The sequence below is a fragment of the Tiliqua scincoides genome, chromosome 1, assembly GCF_035046505.1.
Source record: "Tiliqua scincoides isolate rTilSci1 chromosome 1, rTilSci1.hap2, whole genome shotgun sequence".
Taxonomy (NCBI): domain Eukaryota; kingdom Metazoa; phylum Chordata; class Lepidosauria; order Squamata; family Scincidae; genus Tiliqua; species Tiliqua scincoides.
The window spans coordinates 283,973,790-283,987,948 of record NC_089821.1 but is presented as its reverse complement, the minus strand read 5'-3'; the positions used below and the strand labels follow the sequence as shown (position 1 = coordinate 283,987,948).

The window sequence follows — 14,159 nt, the reverse complement described above, 5'->3', positions numbered from 1 at the left end:
AAAACCACCCACCACCAGTGGGGTGGGGAATCTGACCTCTGTGATCATGTGCCTCTGGCACATGCTCCTGTAGGCCCACCTACTGGCACCATCCCTGCAGATGTTCCAATCTGTATACTTTTCCATTTATTCTGTAATGAATGCAACCTGGAACAAATGGAATGAATTATGCTTTCCGAACCCTCATCTGTCTCATTATAATTTTTTTTTAAAAACAACAGAAGTTTCTTTTTTCAAATTGCTTCTTTCTGTAACTGCTCTAAACAAGAGGTCTGGAGTTAGGGGAGGAGCCAGGACATGTGCATGATGTGAGTGCACACATCATTAAATGGGTAAGGCCAGCCAGATTGTGTAAGTATCATCCGAACCAGCTTGTAACTTTAATTAACCCTATTAGGAGAAGAGTAAAAGGTGAAGAGATAATCTCCAGTGGTAAAACAGAATGGGAACTATGGAAACAGCTCCCAGCAATAGAGCAAGACTGAAATGTATTTCACACAAATTATTGAGCCATCTTTAAGACTAAGAAACAATACCCTCTTTATAGTGCAAGTGCCCCAGACTCAGACACAGAGAGGGAAGATCCAGTCAAATCCAAATCCACCCATATTATCGATAGAGGAGTAAGACCAGTGCCTCACATCAGGCAAGGGACACCAAGGTGTCCAAACCTGGAGCTTCATAGACAATCCTCTTGCACCCAGTTGCCCTGCCAGACCAATCCAAAAACATTAGGTACCTCCTACAAATTCTGTTTGGTGGTATGGGTACCACACATCTTGAATTAAATTTCCCCACATTCAGCACTGCCCTCTTCAGAGAAGTATTGAAGATACAGAGGCTGCGGGAGGGGGAGGGGGCTCCAGGAGTGCATTAGCACAAGAGCCCCATTCAAGCATTACTGTACATGATCTTGCCACCATAAATGGGAGACCAAATGCCAGGTGAGGGTTCTAGTGACAAGAAAATCTCCATGGTTAAATGCCCTTTGCCAAGTCAGATGGTTGGGTTGGGGCCCAACTGCTCAACTTTGCCTGTTCTCTTCAAGATTCAGTGCAGAGACTTTTCATAACTCTGCCTTCCACTTTACCTTTAAGATGCAAAGGACTCAACCTAAGATTTTAAGATTTTTATTCGACTTGACCAGTAGTTCCCAAACTTTGGGTTGGTGCAACCAAATTTTTGGTAGGTTGTGCAGCCCCCAGCAGAGCCTCTAATGAAAACACTGGTGATTGAAAGTTCAGATAACTAATTGCCTAAGGTGCACACTGTCCGCACAACTTACTGCTGGTGCACACTGTCACAAACGTGCCTTATGGCATGTTTGCAAGTCTTACTGCATGCCCAGTGCCACAGCTAGCCCAGCGCAAAACCATGCTGGGGCCAGCTCCGGCGCTGGGTCCGCATTCTGCTGCCCAGTGTTCCATGTGAATGCCAGATAGCAGAGTGGTACGAAGAGGTGGGGGAGGAGGTATTCTGGGGTGGTTGGTGGAAAGGTGTGGTGGGGGAGGGAGGGGGCAGGACCGGTGGAGCTGAGCTCCACCAGACACAGGGGCCCGTGACAGGCCACACAGCCCAACACAGAATTCTTTGATTTTGTGACAGCTAAAGAGCCGCTGCAGAATTGAGTAGCCCCATTGTGGGGCTACTTCCCTTACATGGGCGAATGTCTCCTTCCCCTGAGAAGCCACCAGTGGCTGCCTGGCACAGTCAGAATGCCGCGGCAGCCATTTTTGGCACCGTGGCAGCCCCACATGCCAGTCAGCTCAGGATTGGGCACTCAAGTCCTGAAGCTATTTAAAATTCAGATAACTGCTAATTGCCCTGCAAAGAGCTCAGCTCCTGCAGTTTGCAAGGAACTCAGCAGTTCCTCAAGAAGTCTACAAGCTTCTGTAAATATAGGAAGATAAAATGATGGAGCATCTTTTTTTTCTGGTTATTACTGGTAAATAAAAAATATTATTTCTTTCTTGATCTCTCTTTTTTTTAAGTCTCATAAAGCTAGGCGGGTCCCAATAGAGTGCCATTTTAAAAAGTGGGTCCCAGTACTAAAACGTTTGGGAACCACTGAACTCGACGTTTTCAACATGTTTGGATTTTTTCTGCTGCTTTCGTCATTTTTAGATTATTTTATCATCTTGTATTGTGCTATGTACACAAAGCTGTGTGCTGTGAAATGATTTGTTAGCTGCCTTGGGAGTGACGTGTCTTAGGAGAGGCAGAATATAAATCTGTCAAAAAATAAAATCACACATCCTCTGTAGAGACACACTGCAAGCTTCATTGCCACTATTACCAAAGGCAAGACTCTGCAGTATCTTGCAATGGCCAACAGATGGCACTACAGGACTTCACATTCTTCACAGCGTCTACCCAAGGGTGCAAGGCTGGGCAGCAATTAACAATTAATTCAAATATGCACAGTGTGTGCGCCCTTCCCAAACGTGTGGCTTTCCCATAAGAACTTCTCAGCCAGTCTTGAATCAACTAGGAGGTGGTGTTGCCCCAGCAAATATTCCCACTATGGGGAAATAACTGCTTCCTAAACCTGCAAACACGGTAGTCGGGAAATGATTCCCAAAGAGGATGGTCCTGCCTGTTCTGCTGTGGGAATCAAAAGCATCTGACCTTGACAGCCTCATACAAGGCCCTCACCTGCCTGCCCAATGCAACCTGATCCCAGCCCTGTCTCTGTTACTTGAAGGTTGATTCAACCATGTGCCGTGCCTTGCCAAATAGGCTCTCTCCACATTTTCTTAATGTTGTTTTGTTTTAAATCTGTTGGCAGTTTTTGCCTCTTCATGCTACTCTGATAGATTGCCCTTTCTTCATAAGGCCAAATTGCCACCTCCATTTTGATTCCTCTCTCTCTTTTTCAACAGTATGTGAACAATGTACAATGATGGACATATTCACTGCTAACAAAAGTTGCCTATTGTGCTGTTTCTCGTGAAGGTCAAATGCACAACTCCTTAGTCCCCATATCCTGCTGTAATAAAGCCTAAATACAAGTAACAGAAATAATCCATATTCTTCCCCTGCTTCCCCCCATTTCCCCTGGCCTCCATTTCCTTCCCTTTGTTGTCTCCCTTGTTTAGATGCCTAAATTTTTGGCTTCTTTGGGAAGCAACCTGTCCTCTCATTTTTTTGAAGAGTGCAAGACATTTGGATCTATCCACAAATAATTACTGCTGTTGATGGCCAACTTGCCACCACCTCTGCCCCTTTTTCAGTCCCATGCGTATGCACAGAAGGCTAAAAGGGAAGCAGGGTGTTGTCTTGGACTGGGCACTGCACTTCAAGATCTAGAATGCCTCCAAAGGTCAGCACTAGTGATCAACCCCACCTCTCCCACAAGTTCGCAACTCAGGAGAGGGGTGAGGTCTCACCTCTGACTTCATGCTGCACTTCTAAACCATCAACTGTTACCCTGCACATGCCTGATCTTGTCTGATCTTGGAAGCTAAGCAGGGTCAGACCTAGTTAGTACTTGGATGGGAGACCACTTGGGAATACCAGGTGCTATAGGCTTATACCATAGTCTTTCGAGACTGAAAGTTGCCAACCATATCCATATCTAAAGTTCTGAGTAATTCAGAAATGCTGTGTGAAGTCAGAGGACTGGTTTGAATGACACTTTAGTCCTGAAACTGGCCTCGACATGCAAAGAGACGTATACTCACATCCTGGCTCCTACTCTCACTACCTGGGGAGTCCAGGGTCGCTTTCCTTAATTGTGTGAATGGGAATTTTGGGCAGACTGCACCCCTCTGTGATTCAGGTAAACAGCTCTAGATTCAACAGGAAGTGAATGGAGGGGCCAATGCGAACGTGTGTGTCACCCATTATACAGGACCAGTTCAGGGGATTCACAGCCCAATCCTATCTAACTCACCTCACCCACTCACCCCATTCCTTGCTTATGCAGCTGCATCACTGATACACACACTGTATCCTGTGGGGGGGGGGGAGCAAGTCCTGGAGGTCTCCTTTAGTAAAGGGAATATTCATTCCCTTACCCAGAAGCAAGCCTCCACTGCCCTAATGGGTCTACTCAGGCCTGCGCCAGCAATTTTTCTGGTACAACAGCAAGTGGATCCAGGAAGTTAGATTGAGGCTGGGAAGGTGGATACAATACCGGCAGTGATGCTGTCACCAGTACCACCCCTTCCTGGCCACGACACACCCTCTCCCTACCCTTTCTGCCCCCCTCCACTCCCCTGCACTAACCTACCAGTGTTGGGGCTGCTCAGGAGGCCAATGGCATGTGGTTGTGGCCACATCATTGCTTGCAGTGGCAGCCTGGCTGTGCAGAACGGTGGGTTGCACTTTGCAACTGCCATAAAGCATGCTGCACTGCCAGCACGGGTACTAGTGGCACAGTAGGCCCATAGGACTGGGCCATACGTATCAGAGAGTTTCTGAGGTTGCAGTTTAAGCATAAGCACTCTGGCAAGCCCTGCTGCCGCCAGTGAGTCATTCCATAATTCCCTTCTCCTGCTCTCCTTAGGGACAACAACTGTCTGAAGACTCAAGGCCTATCCCAGAAGAGAGCATCTTTCTGTGATTGAAAGTGTCAGGTGCCCCACATTCTAATGCATGGCTATAGTCTCTTTTCAGGGAAAGCATCTGCCCCTTCAGACAATTGCTATCTCTGGGGAAAGTGGGGGCCAGGCAGAATTATGGAACACATCCTTGGCAGAAGCAGGGCTTGTTGAGATGCTCACATTCAGATTGTAATCAGGGAGACTGTCCGTGGTTAAAGTTTGCTGGAGTGTGGTGAATAACTACCAATGTGTAATCTTAGTAAACCTGTCAATTTTATAATTTCAGCTGCATTCCATGTCATCTGGAACATTGGCTGCTTTCTACCTTCCTCTCAGTTCTAAACAAGGTAAAATATTTATGTTGAGTTTTAAATCATCGCCCCTTATGTTGGCGATGATCAGTTTAGATGATCCTCCAGACTCTGGTTATGAAGGAATATCTCAGCAATTTGACCCTCCTGTACCTAGCCTGCAGTTGAGAAACAGCTACACATTATTTTTGTTGCTGTTTTTTCTGGGGGTAGCAGGAGGACTTGAGCCTTCATTATTTTTCATTAAGTGCAATCAGAATACATGGCTTTATGAAGTACAAAAGAACAGGCCTCTGCCCTGAAGCACTTACAATGTAACATTTGACACAGTGGAGAGAGCAGAGAAAGGGACGGGAAGTAGAGTGAGGAAAATAAAAGAACATGCATTTAATTCAGTACCATATAATTAGCCAGGCCTGACCCAAGGTGAAGTGAGACCCAAAGTATCACCCCAATGTTCCACCCTCTTTTTTTGTTCATGTGCATCAGGATGTGCACCCACTAATCTTTAAAAGTCTCCTGTATCCTTCACAGTGGTGTGGTTGGAATTCCTTTTTCTGCACATCTTTTAAAGGTACAGGAACCCTGTCATTTTTTGCAAGTGGGTGCCCAAATTGTGCCATTATGGCCTTTAGATGATCAAGGAAGGAGAGATAACTCAGCAAGAAGATGCAATTTAGTGGCTTTCTGAAGCTAAACCACTAGAGGGTAGTAGGAACGTTTATAACAAAGGCTACGGACAATTGTACTTCAGGGTGGAGTGTTACATCAGCAGACTCTCCTTCTGGAAAGCCCAGCAATGCAGTAAAAGAAGGGAAGGTTACATGGATTTCCTGGAATGAGTGATCTTCCAGCCAGGCTGGGTAATTCAGCATCTGTAAGTGTTTGCTGGTTATATTTGCTGTTCCAGGAGCTGTAACCCAACTACAACACGGATTATTATTAGCGTAATGTTTCTAAATATTGAGAATGAGGTGCAATTGGGCAAGATTATATCTTCTGTTGGTGTTTTCCAGCACTGACATGGCAAAAACGACCTAGTTTCTTTTCTCTAGCATTTTCACTTATTTTGATCCTGTGAGGATGGCCTGAGTTGCAGAAATCTAGCACATGATGCTGCTCCTGGCCTAGAAATTGAGAGCTAGGGGAAAGTCTCTCCTGCTTACTTCTTGCATGTTGGGCTGCTGTCAAAGGCAGGAGAACCTTTCCCCCTGGCTTGTTGTCACCATGTCTGGAGCAAGCAGGCAATGAGCCCTATTCTTACCTACCTGTGCCTCCACATAGCAGCAGATGTGCCTTGACAGCATTGCTGGGAACTCTGCAGTGCAATCCTAAGCACATGAACAAATGAGCCTGCATTGCGCTGAGTATGGTCCATAAAATCAGTATTGCCTACTCTGGGCATCTCTACAGCCCTGCTGATGTTGTAAGGGACTGCACCTGCCACTTTCTGCCCACAGACCATGTGCTCTACCACACTGCTCCCTGGCCAGCTACTCAGAAGTAAATCTCGTGCTGTCTCGTGCCTAGGTATTTATTAAGCTCATTCATATCGGTTGCATTGTTTTGTGCAGTAGCTCATAGAACTGCGTTGTACATTTTGTTTGAGGAGGTTCAAAATGCTGCTGTTTTCAATGAAAGCTAAATATTCAGACAGCAACTGTTACCCTGCACATGCCCAATCACGTCTGAACTTGGAAGCTAAGCAGGGTCAGGCCTGGTTAGTACTTGGATGGGAGACCGCCTGGGAATACCGGGTGCTGTAGGCTTATACCATAGTCTTTCGAGACTGAAGGTTGCCAACCAAATATTCAAGAAGAGGGATAATCCCAAGGGAATTATTCAATGGATTTTTTAAGAGCCAGCTAAGACTGAGTGTCTTGCAGCCCTGAGACTGTAACTGAGACTGTTGCAGCCCTATTATGAGTTCTCTGTCACTATTCAGTTTCAGCCTTTCCCCCAGTTTGAAGCTGCTCTTCCTTTTTTTTCCTATCCAGCCCAACTCTCTTAACTTACTCATCACTAAGATCCAGCCAAGTATGACTGGGGAAAAAAATGACTTAAACTGAACTGAAGCCAACAGAACATTGGCTGAAGTGTAGCAACCGGACCATAACTTGAGGAAAGCCTCACATCATATTCTTTACCCATAATTCCTTGAGTGACAAGTCGGGTGAAAGAGGTTTAAGGCAGGGGTCTCTAGGGCTTAGTAATGGCTAACTTTATCATCAGCAACTTCACGTCAAAAAGGAGCCTCTGGAAAAAGGATTGGGTGGGGTTTTTTTTTGTTTTCTGAAGAGCCACCTAAATGATCTAAGTAAGAAAGGCATTCTCAAAACATTAAGAATTGGGGCATCTCAACCTCTAAAATAATGAATGTAGGGGGACAAGGCAGAGATACCTAGAGATGTGGAGGCAGTGAACCGGAAAACATGTTATTCATTCACAGAAGACACATCTGAGCATCATAAGAACATAAGAACAGCCCCACTGGATCAGGCCATAGGCCCATCTAGTCCAGCTTCCTGTATCTCACAGTGGCCCACCAAATGCTTCAGGGAGCACACAAGACAACAGACACAACCTGCATTCTGGTGCCCTCCCCTTCATTTGGCAATCTAAAACCAGGAGCTTGCACATACCTAGCATGACTTGTAACCCATGATGAACTTTTCCTCCAGAAATTTGCCCAATCCCCTCTTAAAGGCACACATAAAATTATGTGTTCATGAGAGACTTGCTGGCCAGGGGAGAGCCTGAACTTTGCTCATCTTTGGCCAGAGATGCAACATAGCGGGGGCGTTGTGGTGTCAGAATCCTTTGCTGGCTGGACACACCGTACCATCTGGGGGTTGTGTGCTGCTGGTGCTACAAATCCAGCTTTTTCCAATTGCACCAGCTATTCCCAATGAAGCGTCACATTTTTTTCCAAGCAGAGCTCCTTCATGACAGACAGAAGTGCAGTAGGCTTTTTTTTTTTTAACCAGAGGTAAAACAATTGGGAAGTTTCAACTGGATGTCTTTTTGCCAGTTGTACAGCTGTTAAAAAATACTGGAGTCTCATCAAAAGGACGCAAGAGTACCAACTCTCGTTGCAGGTGAGAGTTGCACAAGTCCCAATATTTAGATCTATGCTAGATAGTTGACATTTTCTATTGTCTATGGATTCAGGTTGCCAATTGACCAAGAAATATCTGAGTTGACCTGCTCCTATGTCCTCAACAGCCGCAAATCTGCAGAAGTCAGCAGATAAAGTTTTAAACAAGGTGTAAAAAGTGGGGGGAAAGCCAGCATGTAATTAATCTGTGGAACCTCTTGCCACAGGATGGGTTGATGGCATCTGGCCTAGATGCCTTTAAAGGGAATTGTACATATTTAAGGAGGAAAAGTTCATCACAGGTTACAAGCCGTGATGTGTATGTGCAACCGCCTGGTTTTAGAAGTAGGCTACCTTAGAATGCCAGGGGTAAGGAAGTGGCAACAGGATGCAGGTATCTTGGTATCTTGTCTTATGTGCTCCCTGAGGCATCTGATGGGCCACTGTGAGATACAGGAAGCTGGACTAGATGGGCCTTTGACCTGATCCAGCAGGGCTCCTCTTCTTGTGGAGAAAAGCATTGTCATCTGCTAATGTCTAGAGCTGCCGCTAAAGACACAGGAGGAGGAGGAGGAGGCAGGAGAAATGTTGACACACTACTAAGAACAGGTAAATATTATGTTCCGCAATCGTTATTTGGGATCAGCAACAATTCTGTAGAACTTCATAACTGTGAACTATCTTCACAACTACCTACTGAATACATGAAGTGATCTTATATCATATCAAAACACTCCCCAGAGTCCCTGGCGCAGGTCTTTCTCAGTGCTCTTGAGAGCATTTACACTGGGATGACATGGACTGAACCTGGGACCCAGCCTGCCTCAAGCATGCTATTGGCTTGCCCTTATTATGCAAATGCTGAATGGTGATGGTAAAACTCTAATGTTTGCTAAGGCCGCTACTAAAAATTGCTCCATCCAAAAATACTGTGTCTGGGATCCACACGCATCATAACTATCTAGTGGGTTGGCAAGAATGCTGACAATGGATTTAAGAATGATATGAGAACAAAGACAGAATAGTGCTTGTGGGCCTTTTTGATCTATCAGTTCTGCTTTCTGTCCTGTCATATGCAAAATAGCAAACAGTATTTGTTACTGACCAGCAAGCTTTTAAATCACACAGAATTTTTTATAAGGCAGAATATAAAAGCTGCTTACTCCAAGTTACACAAATAACAGATGACAGAGCTGACTGAAATTAATTGTAGCATTACAATAACCCCTTCACGTAGATAGAGGTTCTGGACACAATAAGTAGCACTTCAAGCATACAATCCTGTATATTTTTGCATTTGGATCCAACCTTGCTCTTTTCCTCTCCAGCTGGGAATATGAGAATCTCCTGCCTGATGCAGAATTCTATGTAAGAAACAAAGTAAGTCCTGAAATGAAAACCACTACTCTTTTCAAATGACTTAAAAACGTCTGGTCTTAGGAGTTGTTTTTATTCCCTACATGGTACAAGAGGGTACCTGTAATTCAGTGGAAAAGCATCTGCGTTGCATGTCCAGGTTCAATCCCTGGCATCTCTGACTGGGGCAGGGAAGCATTCCTAGATGAACCAATGATTTATGAGACAGATTCCTATTTCCTATGCCTAAAGGCATATGACCTAAGAGAACATTTGGAATGAAAACAAAAGGTGGAGGGTGAATCTACTCATGCTTAACACAGGAACATGAGAATGCCATCATATGTTGGCTCTAACCTATGCTACTTACACAGGGCAACACACATTTTGCTTCCTTAAACATTACACCAATTCCTGGGTGTATTTGGGGTGCTGATTCCAAAAATGGCATCCATTTTGCCCTATCACGTCTAGTTTTGGAGACATGGCATAGCCTCTTTAGTGAATGGTTCAAGCAGCTTCCTCATGAGGAAGCCTACACCATGGCTTCCTAATAAGGAAGCTGCTTGAAACATTCACTAATGAGGCTGTACTGTATCTCCAAAACTAGACGTGATAGGGCAAATCGGATGCCATTTTTGGAATCAGCACCCCAAATTCATATCAAACCACCATAAAGTTTGGGAAAAACTTTTCTGACCCTCAATTTTGTATGCCTGTGTTATTGAGCATGCACAGTCTATGGGGTGCTGGTTGCCTGTGATTCATTACATAGTAAGAGAGCGTGGTTGGGAACACATCAGCCTTGTTCCCGCTGCTACGGAGTTGCCAAAAGGAATCCTGGAAACCATTGATCCCCATGACAGCATGAAACACCCTACTTAGTGGTCTGCCCACTAATAATATCTGGTGATGTTGCAACTGGCCCAGGCTGGAGAGTCATAGTGGAAGCACTGGCCTTGCTCAGCAACATGCCAGACCCTGCCCTCTTGGGGGTTGCTAAGTGAGAAGTTTGCAGCCCTGACTCACTCCTGTTGCACTTTAGTTGGAATTAGGAGGAAAGGCATCTATTGTCTGAAAGAGCATCATACTATAGGTGGGCTAGTTTTTGCAATAGTAGAACATGGTGGGCTTGAGCTGTGGAGAAATGCACTTGCAGGGATAGAAAGGCAGTGTGGTGTAGCAGTTAGCATACCAGCCTCAAAGCCAGGAGACCCAAGTTCAAATCCCCTTTCAGCCTATTGGGTGAAATAGGCTGAGGCCTATTGGGTGGCTCTTGGCCACTTGCTAGTTCTTACTCAAAGAGGGTTGTTATGATGATTACAGAAGGTGACGTTTAAAAAGTACTGTTAACAACAGGGAAGTGTCTCATTCATCCCTGAAGCCTCTGTGTCAAGATCTCCCAGTCTACCTTGAATATCTGCTGAAAGGAGCTGGGTCTTGTTTGTACTTGCTCCAATACAACCTCCTGAGCCTTAGGTATTCAAGTGAAGCCCATCGGTTTGTAAAGGCCTTTGCCTTCTTACTGGATGATATACTGGTGGCTTTTTAAAAATTCTGTGTGGTAGTTATGGGTTATAAAAATTGTATTTTGTATAGGTTTTATGATTTTTTTCTTAATGTTATTGTAAATAACTTTGAACACTGGAAAAACCAGGCTAAATTTTTTTAAAATAATAATAAAACCAACATGAGGTCTACTTCACACACAACAGAGCATCCATGGAAAAAAAAATGCAAGCAAGCTCCATCTTATGTGGGATTCATGCCAGTCTCAATTCTCCCAGTTAACATTTTGGAAGCCACTCTGCCCTTCAGGTTCTGAACATGTGTAGTTATGATCAAGAGATAGAACCTCTGAGACTTTTACAGGCCATGGTGCTCTTTTTCTCTCCAAAGGGGTTATTTCTACATAGGGAAAAGTATCACATAACGATGGCCCTCAGGAGTGAAATTAACCACAGCTACCATCTGCCTTATGTCAGATGGGGTCAACCAGTCCCCCTTTCCAGTCAAACTGCTTCTCATGAAGCTGAATGGGCAATTAAAAACCATTTATATGTAAATAAACATAGATTTTCCTCCTTTCTGGCAGTTACTTGTTGACTTGAGAGCACTACACAGCCACATTAAGAGAGCTGTAACTAACATTTCTGTTCCCCCCCTCCCCTGGAGCCAAAAGTAAGTTTGTTTCCACATTGGACATGGCCAAGGGGTACTATCAAGTGAACATGCACCCAGATAGCATACCACTGACTGCTTTTGTGACCCCAAGGGTTTTTTTTCCATTTCAAATGAATGCCTTTTGAAGCATTGAAAGCGCCAGCCACGTTCCAGTTGTACAAATTGATGGTAAGGCCACACCTGGAGTATTGTATCTATTTCTGGTTGCCGCATCTCAAAAAAGACATAGTGGAAACAGAAAAGGTGCAAAAGAGAGCAACTAAGATGATTACTGGGCTGGGGCACCTTCCTTATGAGGAAAGGCTACGGCGTTTGGGCCTCTTCAGAATAGAAAAGAGACGTCTGAGGGGGGACATGATTGAGACATACAAAATTATGCAGGGGATGGACAGAGTGGATAGAGAGGTGCTCTTTACACTCTCATATAACACCAGAACCAGGGGACATCCACTAAAATTGAATGTTGGCAGAGTTAGAACAGACAAAAGAAAATATTTCTTTACTCAGCTTGTGGTTGGTTTGTGGAACTCCTTGCCACAGGATGCGGTGATGGCGTCTGGCCTGGACGCCTTTAAAAGGGGATTGGACAAGTTTCTGGAGGAAAAATCCATTACGGGTTACAAGCCATGATGTGCATGTGCAACCTCCTGATTTTAGAAATGGGCTATGTCAGAATGCCAGATGCAAGGGAGGGCACCAGAATGAGGTCTCGTTATCTGGTGTGCTCCCTGGGGCATTTGGTGGGCCGCTGTGAGATACAGGAAGCTGGACTAGATGGGCCTATGGCCTGATCCAGTGGGGCTGTTCTTATGTTCTTATAACTCTCTCTCACCAACCATATTGCAGTGCGTACCTTGATGATATTGCCATATTTAATGACACCTGGGAGGAACACCTTCAACATGTCCGTGATGTACTACAGACTTTGAAAGGCGCTGGTCTTACTCTCAGAGCCTCTAAATGTCAATTTGCCAGAGGAACTGTACAGTATTTAGGTCACATGATTGGAGGTGGACAAATGAGGCCTATGGAAGCTAAAGTGGACAGTATTGTGAATTGGCGTGTCCCTCAAAAGAAGAAACAGGTTCGATCATTCCTTGGACTTGCTTCCTACTACAGAATGTTTTTGGCCTCACTTCTCAACGCTTGCTACCCCTTAAACTAACCTGTGTCATAAGCATTTACCCCAACAGGTGGACAGCTGAGTGTCAAAAGTCCTTTGATGCCCTGAAGCAAGGTCTATCCAAAGCACCTGTCCTGAGAGCACCAGATTTTTCTAAAAAGTTTGTGGTTCAAACTGATGCAAGTATGAGTGGGTTAGGAGCTGTTCTTTTACAGGAATCTGAAGGAGTGTTACATCCAATTGTGTATCTAAGTCGTAAACTATTGCCTTGTGAGACCCGTTATGCTGTATGTGAATTAGAATGTCTTGCATTAGTGTGGGCTTTGTCTAAGTTAAGACCCTACCTGTTAGGAACTAAGTTCCTGGTGCAAACAGATCACTCACCTTTAGCTTTCTCGGCTAAAGCCAAAGACAACCAAAGGATCCTGCGTTGGGCTTTATTGCTGCAGGATTACCAATTTGAAATTCTGCATCTATCAGGTTCTAAGAATATTTTAGCTGATGCTTTGTCGCGCATGTGGTATAGTGAAAATCAGCAAAGCACTAGTTCATAAGTAGCAACCAAACTGTATTAGTAAAAAGTCTGTGAAGTACTCTCCATGTAACCTCACTGTATCTAATGCTGCTAATACGAACTGCCTTATAGCTTTCACTGCTTTATACCGTTAGTAAACCCTGCTATGTATTGCTTAGTAAGTAACTGTAGAGTAAGCTCATTATAAGAAGTGCCCTGACCTGTGTGTTAGCAAAGAGTGGCTGGAGGTGTTGAGCCTCCGAGCCTCTCTTCCCAAAAGCGAGCGTGTCATGAATACATGTTAGGCCTAGGTTAGCATGTGGAGCCTGAACCAAAGTAAGTCAGTAATGGAGAAGTGGCTAGCAGTTCCTAGCTGCAAGAATGTGAGTAAACAAACAAACAGATTGTTGTCTCTCCTTTGCTGGCCAGAAAGGACAGACAACAAGAATTACAACCCATTGGAATGTTAGCACCTCTGCAGACAGAAAGGCACCCTATCAAGCTGATGAAGTGCAGCTGTGGATCTCCAGTTGGGAGGGGTAAGAGCTAGGAGGGCTAGGAACCAGACCCACTCCAAGAAGGTTCTGTCCTCAAAAGCTTCTGATTGGACAGTCTAAATAAGTATGAAGTCACCTCAGTACTATTTGCATAAGAAGTATAATAATGAGTGCCCCAAGGGGTGTGTCCATTTCTTCTTGAGCAGAGTTTTTGGGGTGCAACATCTTGCACGCGGGGAGCTCACCATGGGCATCTGGCCTCACAGGTAGCCTGGAGCGAAAAGATCTACAAAAGTAACTGACCCGGGTGAGAGATAGGTATTAATAGAGATAGCCAGCTAGCTTTATTATTTTATTGCTGATATGTTTCCAAGATGTTATGCGTCTAGCATTTGCTGCCTTACTGTAACTTATGTAACCTTATGTACTTAATAAACTAAAATATCTTTTAGGAAATTGTTTCATTGTCTGTTGGGGACAAAGGTTCAGAATCCTGCCTCACCGTTCAGCAAGCTACCAAGTACTCATTG

At 44.7% G+C, this 14,159-nt stretch overlaps 1 long non-coding RNA gene and 1 pseudogene across 1 annotated transcript; both read left to right on the top strand.

Annotated features, from left to right (window-relative positions):
• Positions 1-4,831: 4,831 nt before the first annotated feature.
• On the top strand, positions 4,832-14,022 carry LOC136636799 (uncharacterized). The gene is made up of 3 exons (XR_010793548.1): positions 4,832-4,894; positions 9,284-9,335; positions 12,342-14,022. It is a non-coding gene; the product is annotated as an uncharacterized lncRNA (long non-coding RNA).
• LOC136637764 (5S ribosomal RNA) lies at positions 6,508-6,627 on the top strand (annotated as a pseudogene).
• Positions 14,023-14,159: the final 137 nt, after the last annotated feature.